At 35.6% G+C, this 14,103-nt stretch overlaps 1 protein-coding gene across 8 annotated transcripts in view; it reads right to left on the minus strand.

Annotated features, from left to right (window-relative positions):
* cd4.L (cd4 receptor L homeolog) overlaps positions 1-14,103 on the minus strand; it is a 48,060-nt gene that overhangs the window by 24,344 nt on the left and 9,613 nt on the right. For 3 of the 8 annotated variants that reach the window (XM_018225047.2, XM_018225045.2, XM_041570184.1), the window contains exon 1: positions 11,570-11,988. The exons of 2 other annotated variants lie outside the window; for them this stretch is intronic. The gene's annotated coding sequence lies outside the window, so the exon portion shown is untranslated. Of the gene's footprint in view, positions 1-11,362; positions 11,989-14,103 lie in introns of those variants that run through there. 3 more of the 8 variants (XM_041570181.1, XM_041570179.1, XM_041570180.1) reach the window with 1 other exon arrangement.

Raw genomic sequence — 14,103 nt, forward strand, 5'->3', positions numbered from 1 at the left:
AGTAAACTCCGAATGCAGAAATCACTAAAATTTGTGATTTTTTTTCATAAAATCAGACAGTTTTTTGGAATTTATTAAACCCCCGGGAATGGAAATGTCAGAATCAGAAAATCTGGCGTCTCAGACCTGTCGAGGTTGCATATAAGTCAATGGGAGAAGTCCTTACGATTTTTTTGATGTGCGATGGGTTTCGTCCAATACCCCGAAAAAATCGTGAAAATCAGATTTTTTTCCCCAAAGCAAATTTTCAGGAAAATGTAATAATAGCGGATTTGATTAGAGTTTGTAGCAGAAAATGCTGAGATAGAATCGAACTTTGATAAATAACCTCCTATCAGTGCAATATATTAGGGATACTCAATGGCTGTGATTAAAGTGCAACTCCTAGAATCCAAATGAGAGCCTATGGTTTATACAGGAGAATCACTGACGCTTGGATAGTTTTTTGGTCTGAGTTGATCATTAATCTTATAACTGCAAAATAGCAGGCAGGTCCTTGTGTATTAGATAAAAATTCCCCTTTACAAAAGCTATATAGTAAAATATACTTTTGCATTTTTTTTTACTTAAAATTTTAGTAACATTTAGCAGAATAATTGCATAATCTGAAAAAATGCATTCAGTTTCTCCAGTGCTTTAATCATAATGATTTATGGTGGTTCTGATTCAGTACACCCCAAAACTATAACAAAATACATAATGAAGACCAACTGAAAAGTTGATTAGAATTGAGCATTCTAAAACATACTAGAAATTCAAGTAAACGTGAACCACCCCTTTAATTAATGGATACAAGTGTATAGTGGTTGCATGTTCGCCAGGTTTTGGTGGACCTTCGCGCCATAAAAAACTTAATTTAATGGGTGTCACTGAACCATACTATAACATGCTTAACAAATATTATTCTAACAACTCAATTGGGTTTTAAGAAATCATTTCAATCAATAAGAGTAAAAAAAAAAAAACAATTAGAACTAATTTCTGGTGCTAATGTAACTAATTCCTCTATGCAGTTGGTCAGTTTTAAAAACAGAAGAAGTGACTGAAAGTTTAAGTGAAAATTCGGAACAGTTTATTAGAATGCAATAAACAATATGAATAAAATGGAATACCTCTAAAAAATTAGAAAATGTCTAAAAGCCCGTATTGATTGAAAAAAAGATCCAATAGGATCAGCGCAACTCCCATTGACTTCTATAGGACCTTGATGATGTTTACCTGGTGAATTTTGTATTTTTTTGGTGGTTTTTACACTTAATAAATCTAATTTTTTAAGGGTTTTTAAGAAATATAGGGAAATCACACATTTTTAGAGATTTGCAGATACAAAATTAAATTTGAACAGTGGTGTAACTATAGAGGAAGCAGACCCCACAGCCACGTGCGCTCTTTTTCTTTTTCTTCTAATTGATAAGCTCGTTTCTGTGCAAGCTAGCGTTGGGGGAAGGGTTTGCGAACTGGGGTGGGTTGCGGTGTGTGCCGAGCCCTACGAAATTTTTTCTGACTTTGTACTTGATCCCAACTAAGATATAATTAAATCTTATTGGAAGCAAAATCAGCCTTTTGGCTTTATTTCATGTTTATATGATTTTCTAATAGACTTAAGGTATGAAGATCCAAATTATGGAAAGATCCATTATCCGGAAAACTCCAGGTCCTGAGCATTCTGGATAACAGGTTCCATACCTGTAGGAGGATACAGTGAGATTCCTCTGAGTTTTAAAACTAGATGACTGTTTTGGTATATACATTAATAGCGTATTGGTCATCAGTTATGGGCACTTCCTATTGATTCCAAAGGGAAACAAATCACTGGGGTATTAAATGATCAATACAGAAGTTGCCTTAATCAGAAAAAAATTAGAAATATTAATTTTTTTTAGAATATATTATTTACAGACCTATATCTGTGCATGCAATAAATTGTAAGATATGATATTATGGAGTATATATATCAAAGGGTAAATAGACAATTTATGACACATCTCTAGATAGATCCCCAGTTCTATTCACTTATGTTGCATTTTTAGGATTCTCCTCTGCTGACCCATTCCAATTAATACTACATTATAGATGTCATCAACTACAATAAACAGCTTGAACTGGAATTCCCTAGGTCCTAATAAGTGAGGGGAAACCTGTCACTCCTGAAATGAACGAAGCAACGTAATTCCTAAACTGTATGTGACCTGCTTACTCATATTCACTGCATCTAAACGGGAAGTCTCACTGTTAATAGATGAGCAAGAACAACATAACCTTCAGCTGAAATCAAGAGGCAACCCCCAAAGTTTGCAGCCTTGTCAATAAGTAGAGACAAATGCATGTTTCTATCTAGAGATAATAAGTAGAGGGAGCCCCTTTCCCACCCACAATATGGATTAGCTATTAAAACTTCGGTGGCATATCTATTAAATAAAAATTCTCAAATTTGTCCAAAACCTTTGTTAGTATCTGTTGCATTCTTTTGTGGGGATTTTCTATTTCCCTTGTAATAACGATGAGGACTTTTGCAGTACACTGAATTAGTGTGGGACACGTCTTTAATCGAGAAGGATTTGGGTTTTTTTGTGGATAAGAAGCTGTGTAACTATAAGCAGTATTCCATCATGTTTGTGGTGCACTGTGACCAAACCCATACAAATCACCAAAAGAAAACATTATTGAACAAAAGTAAAGCCAAGTTTTGGTGGACCTTTGTGCCATACAGAACTTCATTTAATGGGTGTCACTGGACCATACTATAACAGGCTTAACATATATTATTCAATTGGGTTTGAAGAAATCATTTCAATCAATAAGAGTAAAACGATGAGGACTGTTGCAGTACACTGAATTAGTGTGGGACACTTCTTTAATCTAGAAGGATTTGGGGTTTTTTGTGGATAAGAAGCTGTGTAACTCTAAGCAGTATCAATCATGATTTTGCCTCTTTATAGGTCTCTGGTAAGGCCTTATCTGGAGTATACAGTGCAGTTAGGCTCCGGACCTTAAGAGGGATATTAATGAGCTGGAGAGAGTGCAGAGACTAAGTGCAACTAAACTGGTTAGAAGATTTGAATTATGAGGGGAGATTGTCAAGGTCGGGGTTGTTCTTGCTGGAGAAAAATCGCTCGTCAGCAGTGTTCTCTGATCTTTTTTATTCTGTAACCCATATTTGTTAAATTATTATATTATATAATAATGTAAAGTGCTGAGTAGATTTGCTGGTGCTCTATAAATAAAGGATGATGATCTGATTGCTCTTTACAAGTACATTAAAGGGCATTATAGACAAATAGCACAACATGAATTCCCCTTTAGACTCAAGGAACTGAACTTTAACTTGAAGAAACACAAATGGTTCTTAAGGGTGGGGCAGTGAGGTTGTGGAACGCCCTGCCAGATTCATGTGATGTGTTTACGAATGGCTTGGATGACCTCTTGGACAAGCATACTATCCAAGGCTACAGTGATCTCAAGATCGTTAGTATGTGTATTTATATACAATGGGGTTCATTTGGACAGGTTGAACTTGATGGACTCTTGGCTGTTTTTCAACCCAAATTAACTTTATAACTCCTAATTGGGGTGCTGAGGCTCCGTAGTACAGCCCTGTGTAACTACTCACGTTTGCTTGATGAGAAACAAGCTTAGATTTGCGTTCTATATTTTACATAAAAATACTTATCTGAAATGTGATTCTAAACTGTGAATAAGGGCTTCCACATGTTCAATTTAAGAAGCTAAAGCCTAAATCACAGGCGTAGGATTTTTAGACTAATGCATTCATAGCACCAGGGATGGGCGAATTTGACCCATTTTGTTTCGCCAAAAATTCGATACGGACGAAATGTCGCTGAGCTGGGCGTCAAGAAAAATTTGAAATCATTTTGACGCGCGTCTTTTTTTTTTGACGCACAACGCCATATAAGTCTATGGGCGTCATTTTTGCGGCGAAACAAGGCGAAAAAAAATCGCCCATCCCTACAAAGCACCCTATTTATATTTTGTAACTACTTTTCCTGTTTCACATGTTTCGGCTCTTTATAAAAAGTGTTTACTGGGTTGATTTAAAATTTTATTTAAAAAAGTTTTATTTTTACTTCTTTTCTATGACAACTATAAATGGTTCTTTACGGTAGGCGCAATGAGGTTGTGGAATGTCCTACCGGGTAATGCTGTGATTATTATTATTATAATTATTATTAAGCCTATTTATGCCTTTAAGAGGGACTTGGACTTCTTAGACAAGCTGGGATTTACAAATGGTTTTGACATTAGAGAGACATCATTAGCATTGACACTTTTGGACAAACAGTGAGTACTATGTCTGTCTTTGGTTTAACAATGTTTTGCTGCTTTAAGTTAAATTCTAAGCAACTGGCCTTCATTTTCTCTTTTTTATAGTTTTTTTAATTATTTGCCTTCTTCTTCTTCTGACTCTTTCCAGCTTTCAAATGATGGTCACTGACCCCATCTAAAAAACAAATGCTCTGTAAGTCTACAAATGTATAATTTTTATTATTCATCTTTCTATTCAGGCCTCTCCTATTCATAATCCAGTCTCATACTCAAATCAATGCATGATTCAAAATTCTAATTTTTGATTTTTTTTTTATGGTCAAAACTGTCAAATTTGACTAGGGAGTTATTCAAATTCAATCCAAGTTTTTAAAAAAATTTGAATTCTATATTCAAGATTTATCATACTCTGACCCTTTAAGAACTTGAATTTGACTATTCGCCACCTAAAACCTGCCGAATTGCTGTTTAAGTCAATGAGAGACGTCCAGTGATCAATTTGGAGTTGCTTGCAGCCTTCCTTCATCGAGTTTTTTAAATTTGCTTCAAATTCAATTCATCAGAGTTTTAAAAATTCTATTTCATTAATACATTTCGAATTTATGGGAGTTTAAGGGAGTTTTTAGAAACTGCTGTAATTTTAGAACACCGCTCTGCACAGGAATGATGAGAAGCCAGGGATGTGGTGGGTTTCTGGGATGTTTGATGTGCGCCAGAGGTATATTCAGATTTACCAGCTACTTCCGAATGTCATAGAAGCGCATTCACAGCCCCAGTGCAGACCCCCAAGCCACAAAGCCTCAATTTTCCCACTCAAGAATCAAGATTTGCATATACCACAAGGGAAGTATAAATACCAACAAAGTATAACCCTAAGATCCGTGTAGGAACACAAAAAACGGTATACTTATCAAAGGCCAACGTTGACCAAATGACTCTTGGAGAATTTTCTCTTCCCCCTTAGATAAATATGTCTAAAAGTTCTTAGTAAGCATACAAATCACCCATTATTTATAATAATTACGTTAACTAATCTCATCATTGTCATCCAACCTGCAACCAAAGTGAAAGACAGTAAAACAGGCGGTCAAAATGGTTTATAGAAACAAGGAAAGTGTTGACAGGACTACTGCCTATTCTGCTATAATTTCTTCTACAGAAACACGAATTGCCTGCACTACACAGTGTTGTAAGAGTTGTTGTCTGCTTTTTATATATTTTATATTCTCTAATAGGGACTGGTAGCACTGCATAGTTGCCTAATACTGTATATAGGGACTTGGGGGCAGATTTGCTAAAGGTTGAAGAGTCAGCAGCGACCGCTTCACACCCATCAACAGGCAAAAATTTGCTCAGACAACGCTAATTCACTAAAATGCAGAGTTTAGTTGTGGGCATCGAACGTTGACAACTTTTCAATAGCGTTACTTCGCCAATGCGAGCAATTCAAAGCAAAGATGCGCTAACGTTCATTTTTGCCTAGCGCAAGGTCTTGCGCTCATTTCCACTGTTAATTACACATGTCCAGGGAACCTTAATAAAGGCATTAGAGTTGTTATAATGCCCTACACATGAGCCCACTGTAAAATGAATGTTCCAAAAGTTAGAAAATGTATAGGGGGAAACTGGTTACCCAAAAAAAAAATGTAAGGACTTTTCCAGCATATGACTCTGAAAAAAGGAAAAGACACAAGCGTTTTTTGAACTTTGATGCTTTTTCCACTAAAGAATATGATGTAAGTAACAGAAGATTGAGGAAGATCTATGCACTCCAATGTACTTCGCCTGGTCTGAGCTGGTGAAGGCAAGTCTGGTGAAAGAGATAACGTTCAGTAAAATCCGCATTTTAGTGAATTTGCGGAGTAACGTCCATTTGCGAATTGTCGCCTGGATAGAGTGCGAATGAGCGCTAGCGTCTGTCTCTTTCTATAGCCAATTGGCGCCTGCACCTGTTAGTAAATTGGTGGTGCCCCTGCTGGCGTTTGCCACTTTGTCCTTTAGCAAATCTGCCCCCTAACATTGAAAACATTGAATGGTAACTCTATGTGTTACATGTATTTTGCCTTCAGAACAAGGATTAAAATAGGCCTAATTTTGGGATTCTCTTGAATCTGTTTTCCTATTTTCAGACTAGAAATAAAATGTATATTCTGCTTATCACCCAGCCATTTTAAGCATTTCTTTGGTCAACAAAAAACAAAACAAACCTTTCAGGGATTTTTCAGAAAAATAAAGAATTCCCAAAGTAAACTTCTAATTAATCCAGAATTATATAATCATTTAATGCAAGGCACAGGAGACAGTTTGTGCATCTCGATACACAACCTGCCAATCAAATGCCTATTTTAATGGCAAAACTCAACTCATTAATATTATGTATGAGCAGAACAACGTGTTCCTGCGCTGGCTGAATTAAATGTCAGTAATGTGATGTATTATATAAGAAATGGCAGCAAAACAAGAATTGGAATTTGCTAGAATGTAGAATAGACATTAGGGATGCACCGAATCCAGGATTCGGCCAGGATTTGGCCTTTTTCAGCAGGATTCGGATTCCTTCTGCCCTGTCGACTGAATCCGAATCGTAATTTGCATATGCAAATTAGGATTCAGTTCGGTATTTGCCCGAATCTTTTGTGAAGGATTCGGGGTTCGCTAGCGTTAGTCACTTCGCCCTTTAATAGATTTCCCCCATACTCTACTTGCATATAGAAACACTTTTGCTTACAAAAGCATATACATTGGCCGGGTTGTTTTTTATTATTCACTACTAACCTTTTTTCTGGTATTCCCTCCTAGATATAAACAGACTGATGGGGAATCACATATATACTCACATTCTGTACAATAATCCACCCACTGGCCCCTTGAGCTTCTTTCTCCCACACCCCAACCAACAGATTTGTTTCATTCTAACTCTGTTTATTTCATTATCTGTGGGTGAGAAAGGTGATTTGAGTGTGAGTGGGGGAAAGCCTTTGTTTTGCAGTCGGTATCCCCTGAGTAAATGGGAACCCTCTGTTTATTTCTATAATGTCCCTACCAATGCACTTACAAGCCAGGGTCAGCTTCTTATTGGACAGTTGCTCATGCTTAAAGGGGATTTCACTTTTGAGTTAACTGTTAGTATGATATAGAGCAGGGATATTCTGAGACAATTTGCAATTGGTTTTCATTTTGTATTATTTGTGGTTTTTAAGTTATTTAGCTTTTTATTCAGCAGTTCTCCAGTTTGTAATTTCAGCCATCTGGTTGCTAGGGTCCAAATTACCCTAGCAACCATGCATTGATTTAAATAAGAGACTGGAATATGAATAGGAGAGGCCTGAATAGAAAGATGAGTAATAAAAAGCAGCAATAATAATAAATGTGTAGCCTTACAGAGTATTTGTTTTTTAGATGGGGTCAGTGACCCCCACTTGAAAGCTGGAAAGAGTCAGAAGAAGAAGGCAAATAATTCAGGAACTATAGAAAATAAATAATGAAGACCAAGTGAAAAGTTGCTTAGAATTGGCCATTGTACAACATAGTAAAAGTTAACTTGAAGGTGAACCACCCCTTTAAATACTGTTAGATGGGAATTATTGATTCTAAGGGCCCCAATAGAGAACAATTGAATCTCTAAAAATTTGTGGTTTTCCCATATTTTTTTAAAAACTCCAAAAATTTGCGGCTTATTAGGGGGCCCATTTACTAAGGGTCGAAGTGAATTTTCTAATTCAAAAACGTAGAATTTCTAAGTAGTTTTTGGGTACTTCGACCATCGCATAGGCCAAAATTCTAATTGAAAAAACTTCACAAATTCGACCATTTGAAAATCGAAGTACTGTCTCTTTAAAAAACGTAGACTTCGACCATTCGCCACCTTAAACCTGCCAAATTGCTGTTTAGCCTATGGGGGACCCTTTGTAAATGTTTAAAAAAACACAAAAAAACCTCTAATACGAAACTTCGCCAGGTAAAAGTTGTCGCGATCCCATAGAAGTCAATGGGGAGCTGTGCTGATCCTATTAGACCTCTCTAAATCAATTCGGATTTACAGAGGTTTTCAGATTTTATTTTTTTGCCACTAGGAATTGTCCGAAAAACATAAATTTTTTGAAGTATCTGTATTTTTTAGTGCATCGTTCAGTAGAATTTTCAGTAGAACATTTTAATAAATGTCATGGCATTTTTCGTTTTAGAGAAAATGAGTTTTAGTCGTGGTTTAAAAAAACTCAAAGCAACGCTAAAATCCGACCGTTGATAAATAGGCCACATGTTGTACAATTTCCCCATTCAGAAGGTTTCTGTATTTATTAATAGTGCTTACTGCAAAAGACAAATCTAAGGAAAAATTTATTAAAATTCAAAAAATTCAAAACAAAAAAAGAGGGCATGTTTTTCCCCTAAAACTTCTTTTTTCTAAATCTTTCAAACTTGAATTTTTAAAATGTATCAATTGAGAACAGTTCCCACAATTTTAATGAAATAATTCTGCAAATTGAAGGGGTTTTTTTGTTTTTTGATTTTTTTCTGATTTGGATGAAAAAAAAAATTCAAATATTGAAAAAGCATGAAGTCTAAACTGATAAGTCAGCCATATTCCAACATTATATATAAATGCACAATAAACAAATTTCAACAAGTATTTATTAGCAATTGTACATACAGGTAGGGGATCCCGGATCAGAAAACCCGGTATCCACAAAGCTCTAAATTACTGGGAGACCATCTCCCATGAAGTCTATTTTAAATTTCAAATAATTCAAATTTAAAAAAAAAAAATGGTATTTGATGGTATGAGCTGTATGAATCCATGCTGGTGGCAACACTGAGTTTATTTAATGGTTAAAAAAAATCTTTAAAGTTTAAAAGAATGGTGATCTGAATTAGAGAAAGACCCCTTATCTAGAAAACTTCAGGTTCCTATAGATCCTATATGTGTATTACAGGAAAAGGATCCGTTATCTGGAATCCCATTATCCAGAAAGCTTCAAATTACCGAAAAGGACGTCTCCCGTAGACTCCATTTTATCCAAATTTTTAGAAATGATTAAAACAGTCGCTTGTACTTGAACCATACTGAGATATAATTAATCCTTATTGGAAGCAAAACAATCCCATTGGATTTAATTAACATTTAAATGATTTTCTAGTAGACTTAAGGTATGAAGACCTATATTATGGAAAGATCCGTTATCCAGAAAACCCCAGGTCCCGAGCTTTCTGGATAACAGGTCCCACACCTGAAGCAGATTAATTAGTGGCCAAATTATTATTATTATTATTACTTATTAACAATGCAGGAATTAAGATTAGGGGGCAGATGTATCAAGGGTCAATATCGAGGGTTAATTAACCCTCGATATTCAACTGCCGAATTAAAATCCTTCGACTTTGAATATCGAAGTCGAAGGATTTTGCGCAATTCCTTCGATCGGACGATTCAAAGGATTTTAATCCATCGATCGAAGGATTATCCTTCGATCATAAAATGCTTAGGAAGCCTATGGGGACCTTCCCCATAGGCTAACATTGGCCTCGGTAGGTTTTAGGTGGCAAACTAGGGGACCAAAGAAATTTTTAAAGAGACAGTACTTCGACTATCGAATGGTCGAATAGTCGAACGATTTTTAGTTCGAATCGTTGGGTAGTAGTCGAAGGTCGAAGTAGCCAATTTGATGGTCTAAGTAGCCAAAAAAAACATTCGAAATTCGAACTATTTTTCCTCTATTCCTTCACTCGAACTTAGTGAATGGGCCCCTAGGAGTATAAATATAATTCTTTCCCAATCTGATTCACAAATATTATATGATAATGTTAAAAGAAAATGTCAAAACTTCACTCTCTGGGTGGTGATAGAAAGTGGGGTCAATTTGGGCATGGTTCAGTAATAATTCTGTATATGTTTGCCAATCATACTCCACTCAAACGGCACCTGAACCAAAATTTTATATTTGAATGCTGAGTATAAAATAAACTTTTTTGGTGTGTGTATTTCTATGATGAAACATTGTAGTGCGAGTTTTGTGGTTACAACTCGTTCTCTGGAAGGAAATGAGAGGTACACCAGGTACTGGGGAGAAAAAACATTGGGAACCTCTGTTGTAAAGCTTTAAAAGTACAGAGACGTGAGAAAATCAATTAAAGGAATACTGCCATGGAAACACATGTTAATATCAGTTAATAGTGCTGCGCCAGCAGAATTCTGCACTGAAATCCATTTCTCAAAAGAACAAACAGATTTTTTTATATTCAATTTTGAAATCTGACATGGGGCTAGACATATTGTCAGTTTCCCAGCTGTCCCAGTCATGTGACTTGTGCTTGCATTTTAGGATGGAACTGCTTTATGGCAGGCTGTTATTTCTCCTACTTATGTAATTGAATCAGTCTCGGTGGGACTTGGCTTTTACTATCGAGTGCTGTTCTTATATCTACCAGACAGCTGTTATCTTGTGTTAGGGAGCTGCTATCTTGTTACCTTCCCTTTGTTCTGCTGTTAGGTTGCTGGGGGAGGGGGGGTGATATCACTCCAACTTGCAGTACAGCAGTAAAGAGTGACTGAAGTTTATCAGAGCACAAGTCACATGACTGGAGGCAGCTGGGAAACTGACAAAATGTCTAGCCCCATGTCAGATTTCAAAATTGAATATAAAAAAAATCAGTTTGTTCTTTTGAGAAATGGATTTCAGTGCAGAATTCTGCTGGAGCAGCACTATTAACTGATGCGTTTTGAAAAAAACATGTTTTCCCATGACAGTATGACAAGACAAGCTTAAATTGAAATTCAATAAATATTCTATGGTGTGCGGTTTAATGAAATAACAGCACAAACCAGGTAGATTAGGCAGTACCCGCCCTGCATTCAGGTTAATCTATAAAGGTTAACCTTTCTATTTATATATTTATATTTATATAAATAAATAATATATTTTTATATATTTATATAAATAAATAATGATGATCACTGCACGCTACATAATCTACAACATTTCAGGGACATACACCTAACTTGACAAAAGGACAACACATTAAATTTGGGTCCTTAAACTACAACTAGTAACTTAGCCATCAGCTTTCACTTTTAACTCACAACAGATCGATTTCTTTTTTGAAAAAACAGTTCCGTAAAGATCTTTAAATACAGGCAGATGGAAGACAGGTACGTGGTGATTAATTCTCCTGTTTGACACACAGTATCCCCTTCGTGCTCCACCTCAAATAAAAAATAGAGAAAGACAGAGGCCAATGTGCGCTTCCATATACTAAAACACCGGGTCCCTGCTTGATTTATACTTACAGGATCGCCGGTGTTAAGCTCGCATGTAGTTAGAATGGCTTTAAAGTAGATAACGGTCCCGTCCCTCCAACGTTTACAGCGAAGCTTGTCTTTAGTCTTGTCAGAGTCCTCGTGTTCCCCTCACCCACACGCTCCTGTTATCGCGTCCTCACACTGAGGGCTGCAGCCGAACATATGGAGACTGGCGCTGCTGGCTTGATCTTATCAACGTCCTGGTGTTCCACTCACACGTTCCTATTATCACCTCCTCACACTGCAGACTGCAGTTGATCGAATGGAGACTGGTGCTGCTGGCTGGGAGGTCAGTTGAACAGCAAGACAAATGCTCAATTGATAGGATTTTTATTAATATAATTCAATAGTGTACACTCACATTTAAAATACTTAGTCCACGGCCCAACGCGTTTCGTGATCCACAATCACTTCATCAGAGGCAGTAAGTGCCATATCCGGTTTGGTTACATTTATACTTAACTTAATTAGTTCAATTAGTAAAACCATGTCCCAATTAGGAATACTTCCATTCAACTGCTCAAATCTAACAGAAGAATAAAAAAAAAGCATCTGTCAAATACTTCAGAGAAATGTGTATAGAAAAAACTGTTATTATCCGCTAGACATACAATTTCGTTAGCAGGCAGTTTAATAAAACATAATTTATATAAATATATAAAATATATTAAAATATTAAAAATTTGAATTTATCTTTTAAACAAATTGATCAAGTTATTCAGTAAATGAAATCTATACCCACAGTACACCAAATGAATGGTTATGAATAGACACATATATTAATCACTACAGGAAGGTTGGCAATAAATAATCAACATTTGGTTATAACAAAGAACATCAAGTATTAAAATTACTAGATAAAACAATTGATGTCCAAATCTATATTTAAACCACAGGGCTGTAATGTTTTCAATGTGATAATCCAGCGTGTCTCATCCTGAGAGATTATCTGGACATTGTCCCCACCTCTCCAGCTCTTTGTTTTATTAGAGATTCCAATTGCCTTCAAGCCACTTGGGTCACTATTGTGATACTGGAGGAAATGATCAGAGACACTATGGGTTTCCAAACCTTTCTTAATATTCCTAATATGTTCCCCCAGTCTTAACTTTAGTTTGCGAGTTGTTCTCCCTATATATTGTTTTTTGCACGGACATTCCAGCAGATATACAACATTTGTGGTTTCACAAGTTATTAATTGATTAATTTTATAATGTTTATTTGTTTGATTTGATTTGAAATTGTGAATTTGTCTTTCTGAATTTCCTAATGTTTTACATGTAACACATTGCATACATTTATAGAAACCTTTATTGTTTCCCAACCAAGTTGGTTTATTCTTTTCCATTTTAAGATAGCTGGGTGCCAGTGATTGTCTCAAAGTATTTGGACGGGTAAAAATGATCGAAGGATGGTCTCCTATTATACCCTGTAATGTGTTATCCATTTTTAAAATATGCCAATGTTTTTTCATTATATTACTTAATTACAAATTAAGTAATATAATGAAAAAACATTATAAAATTAATCAATTAATAACTTGTGAAACCACAAATGTTGTATAAACAATATAAAATTAATCAATTAATAACTTGTGAAACCACAAATGTTGTATATCTGCTGGAATGTCCGTGCAAAAAACAATATATAGGGAGAACAACTCGCAAACTAAAGTTAAGACTGGGGGAACATATTAGGAATATTAAGAAAGGTTTGAAAACCCATAGTGTCTCTGATCATTTCCTCCAGTATCACAATAGTGACCCAAGTGGCTTGAAGGCAATTGGAATCTCTAATAAAACAAAGAGCTGGAGAGGTGGGGACAATGTCCAGATAATCTCTCAGGATGAGACACGCTGGATTATCACATTGAAAACATTACAGCCCTGTGGTTTAAATATAGATTTGGACATCAATTGTTTTATCTAGTAATTTTAATACTTGATGTTCTTTGTTATAACCAAATGTTGATTATTTATTGCCAACCTTCCTGTAGTGATTAATATATGTGTCTATTCATAACCATTCATTTGGTGTACTGTGGGTATAGATTTCATTTACTGAATAACTTGATCAATTTGTTTAAAAGATAAATTCAAATTTTTAATATTTTAATATATTTTATATATTTATATAAATTATGTTTTATTAAACTGCCTGCTAACGAAATTGTATGTCTAGCGGATAATAACAGTTTTTTCTATACACATTTCTCTGAAGTATTTGACAGATGCTTTTTTTTTATTCTTCTGTTAGATTTGAGCAGTTGAATGGAAGTATTCCTAATTGGGACATGGTTTTACTAATTGAACTAATTAAGTTAAGTATAAATGTAACCAAACCGGATATGGCACTTACTGCCTCTGATGAAGTGATTGTGGATCACGAAACGCGTTGGGCCGTGGACTACGTATTTTAAATGTGAGTGTACACTATTGAATTATATTAATAAAAATCCTATCAATTGAGCATTTGTCTTGCTGTTCAACTGACCTCCCAGCCAGCAGCACCACATACCTCCC

This window comes from Xenopus laevis, chromosome 7L (genome assembly GCF_017654675.1).
Source record: "Xenopus laevis strain J_2021 chromosome 7L, Xenopus_laevis_v10.1, whole genome shotgun sequence".
NCBI lineage: Eukaryota > Metazoa > Chordata > Amphibia > Anura > Pipidae > Xenopus > Xenopus laevis.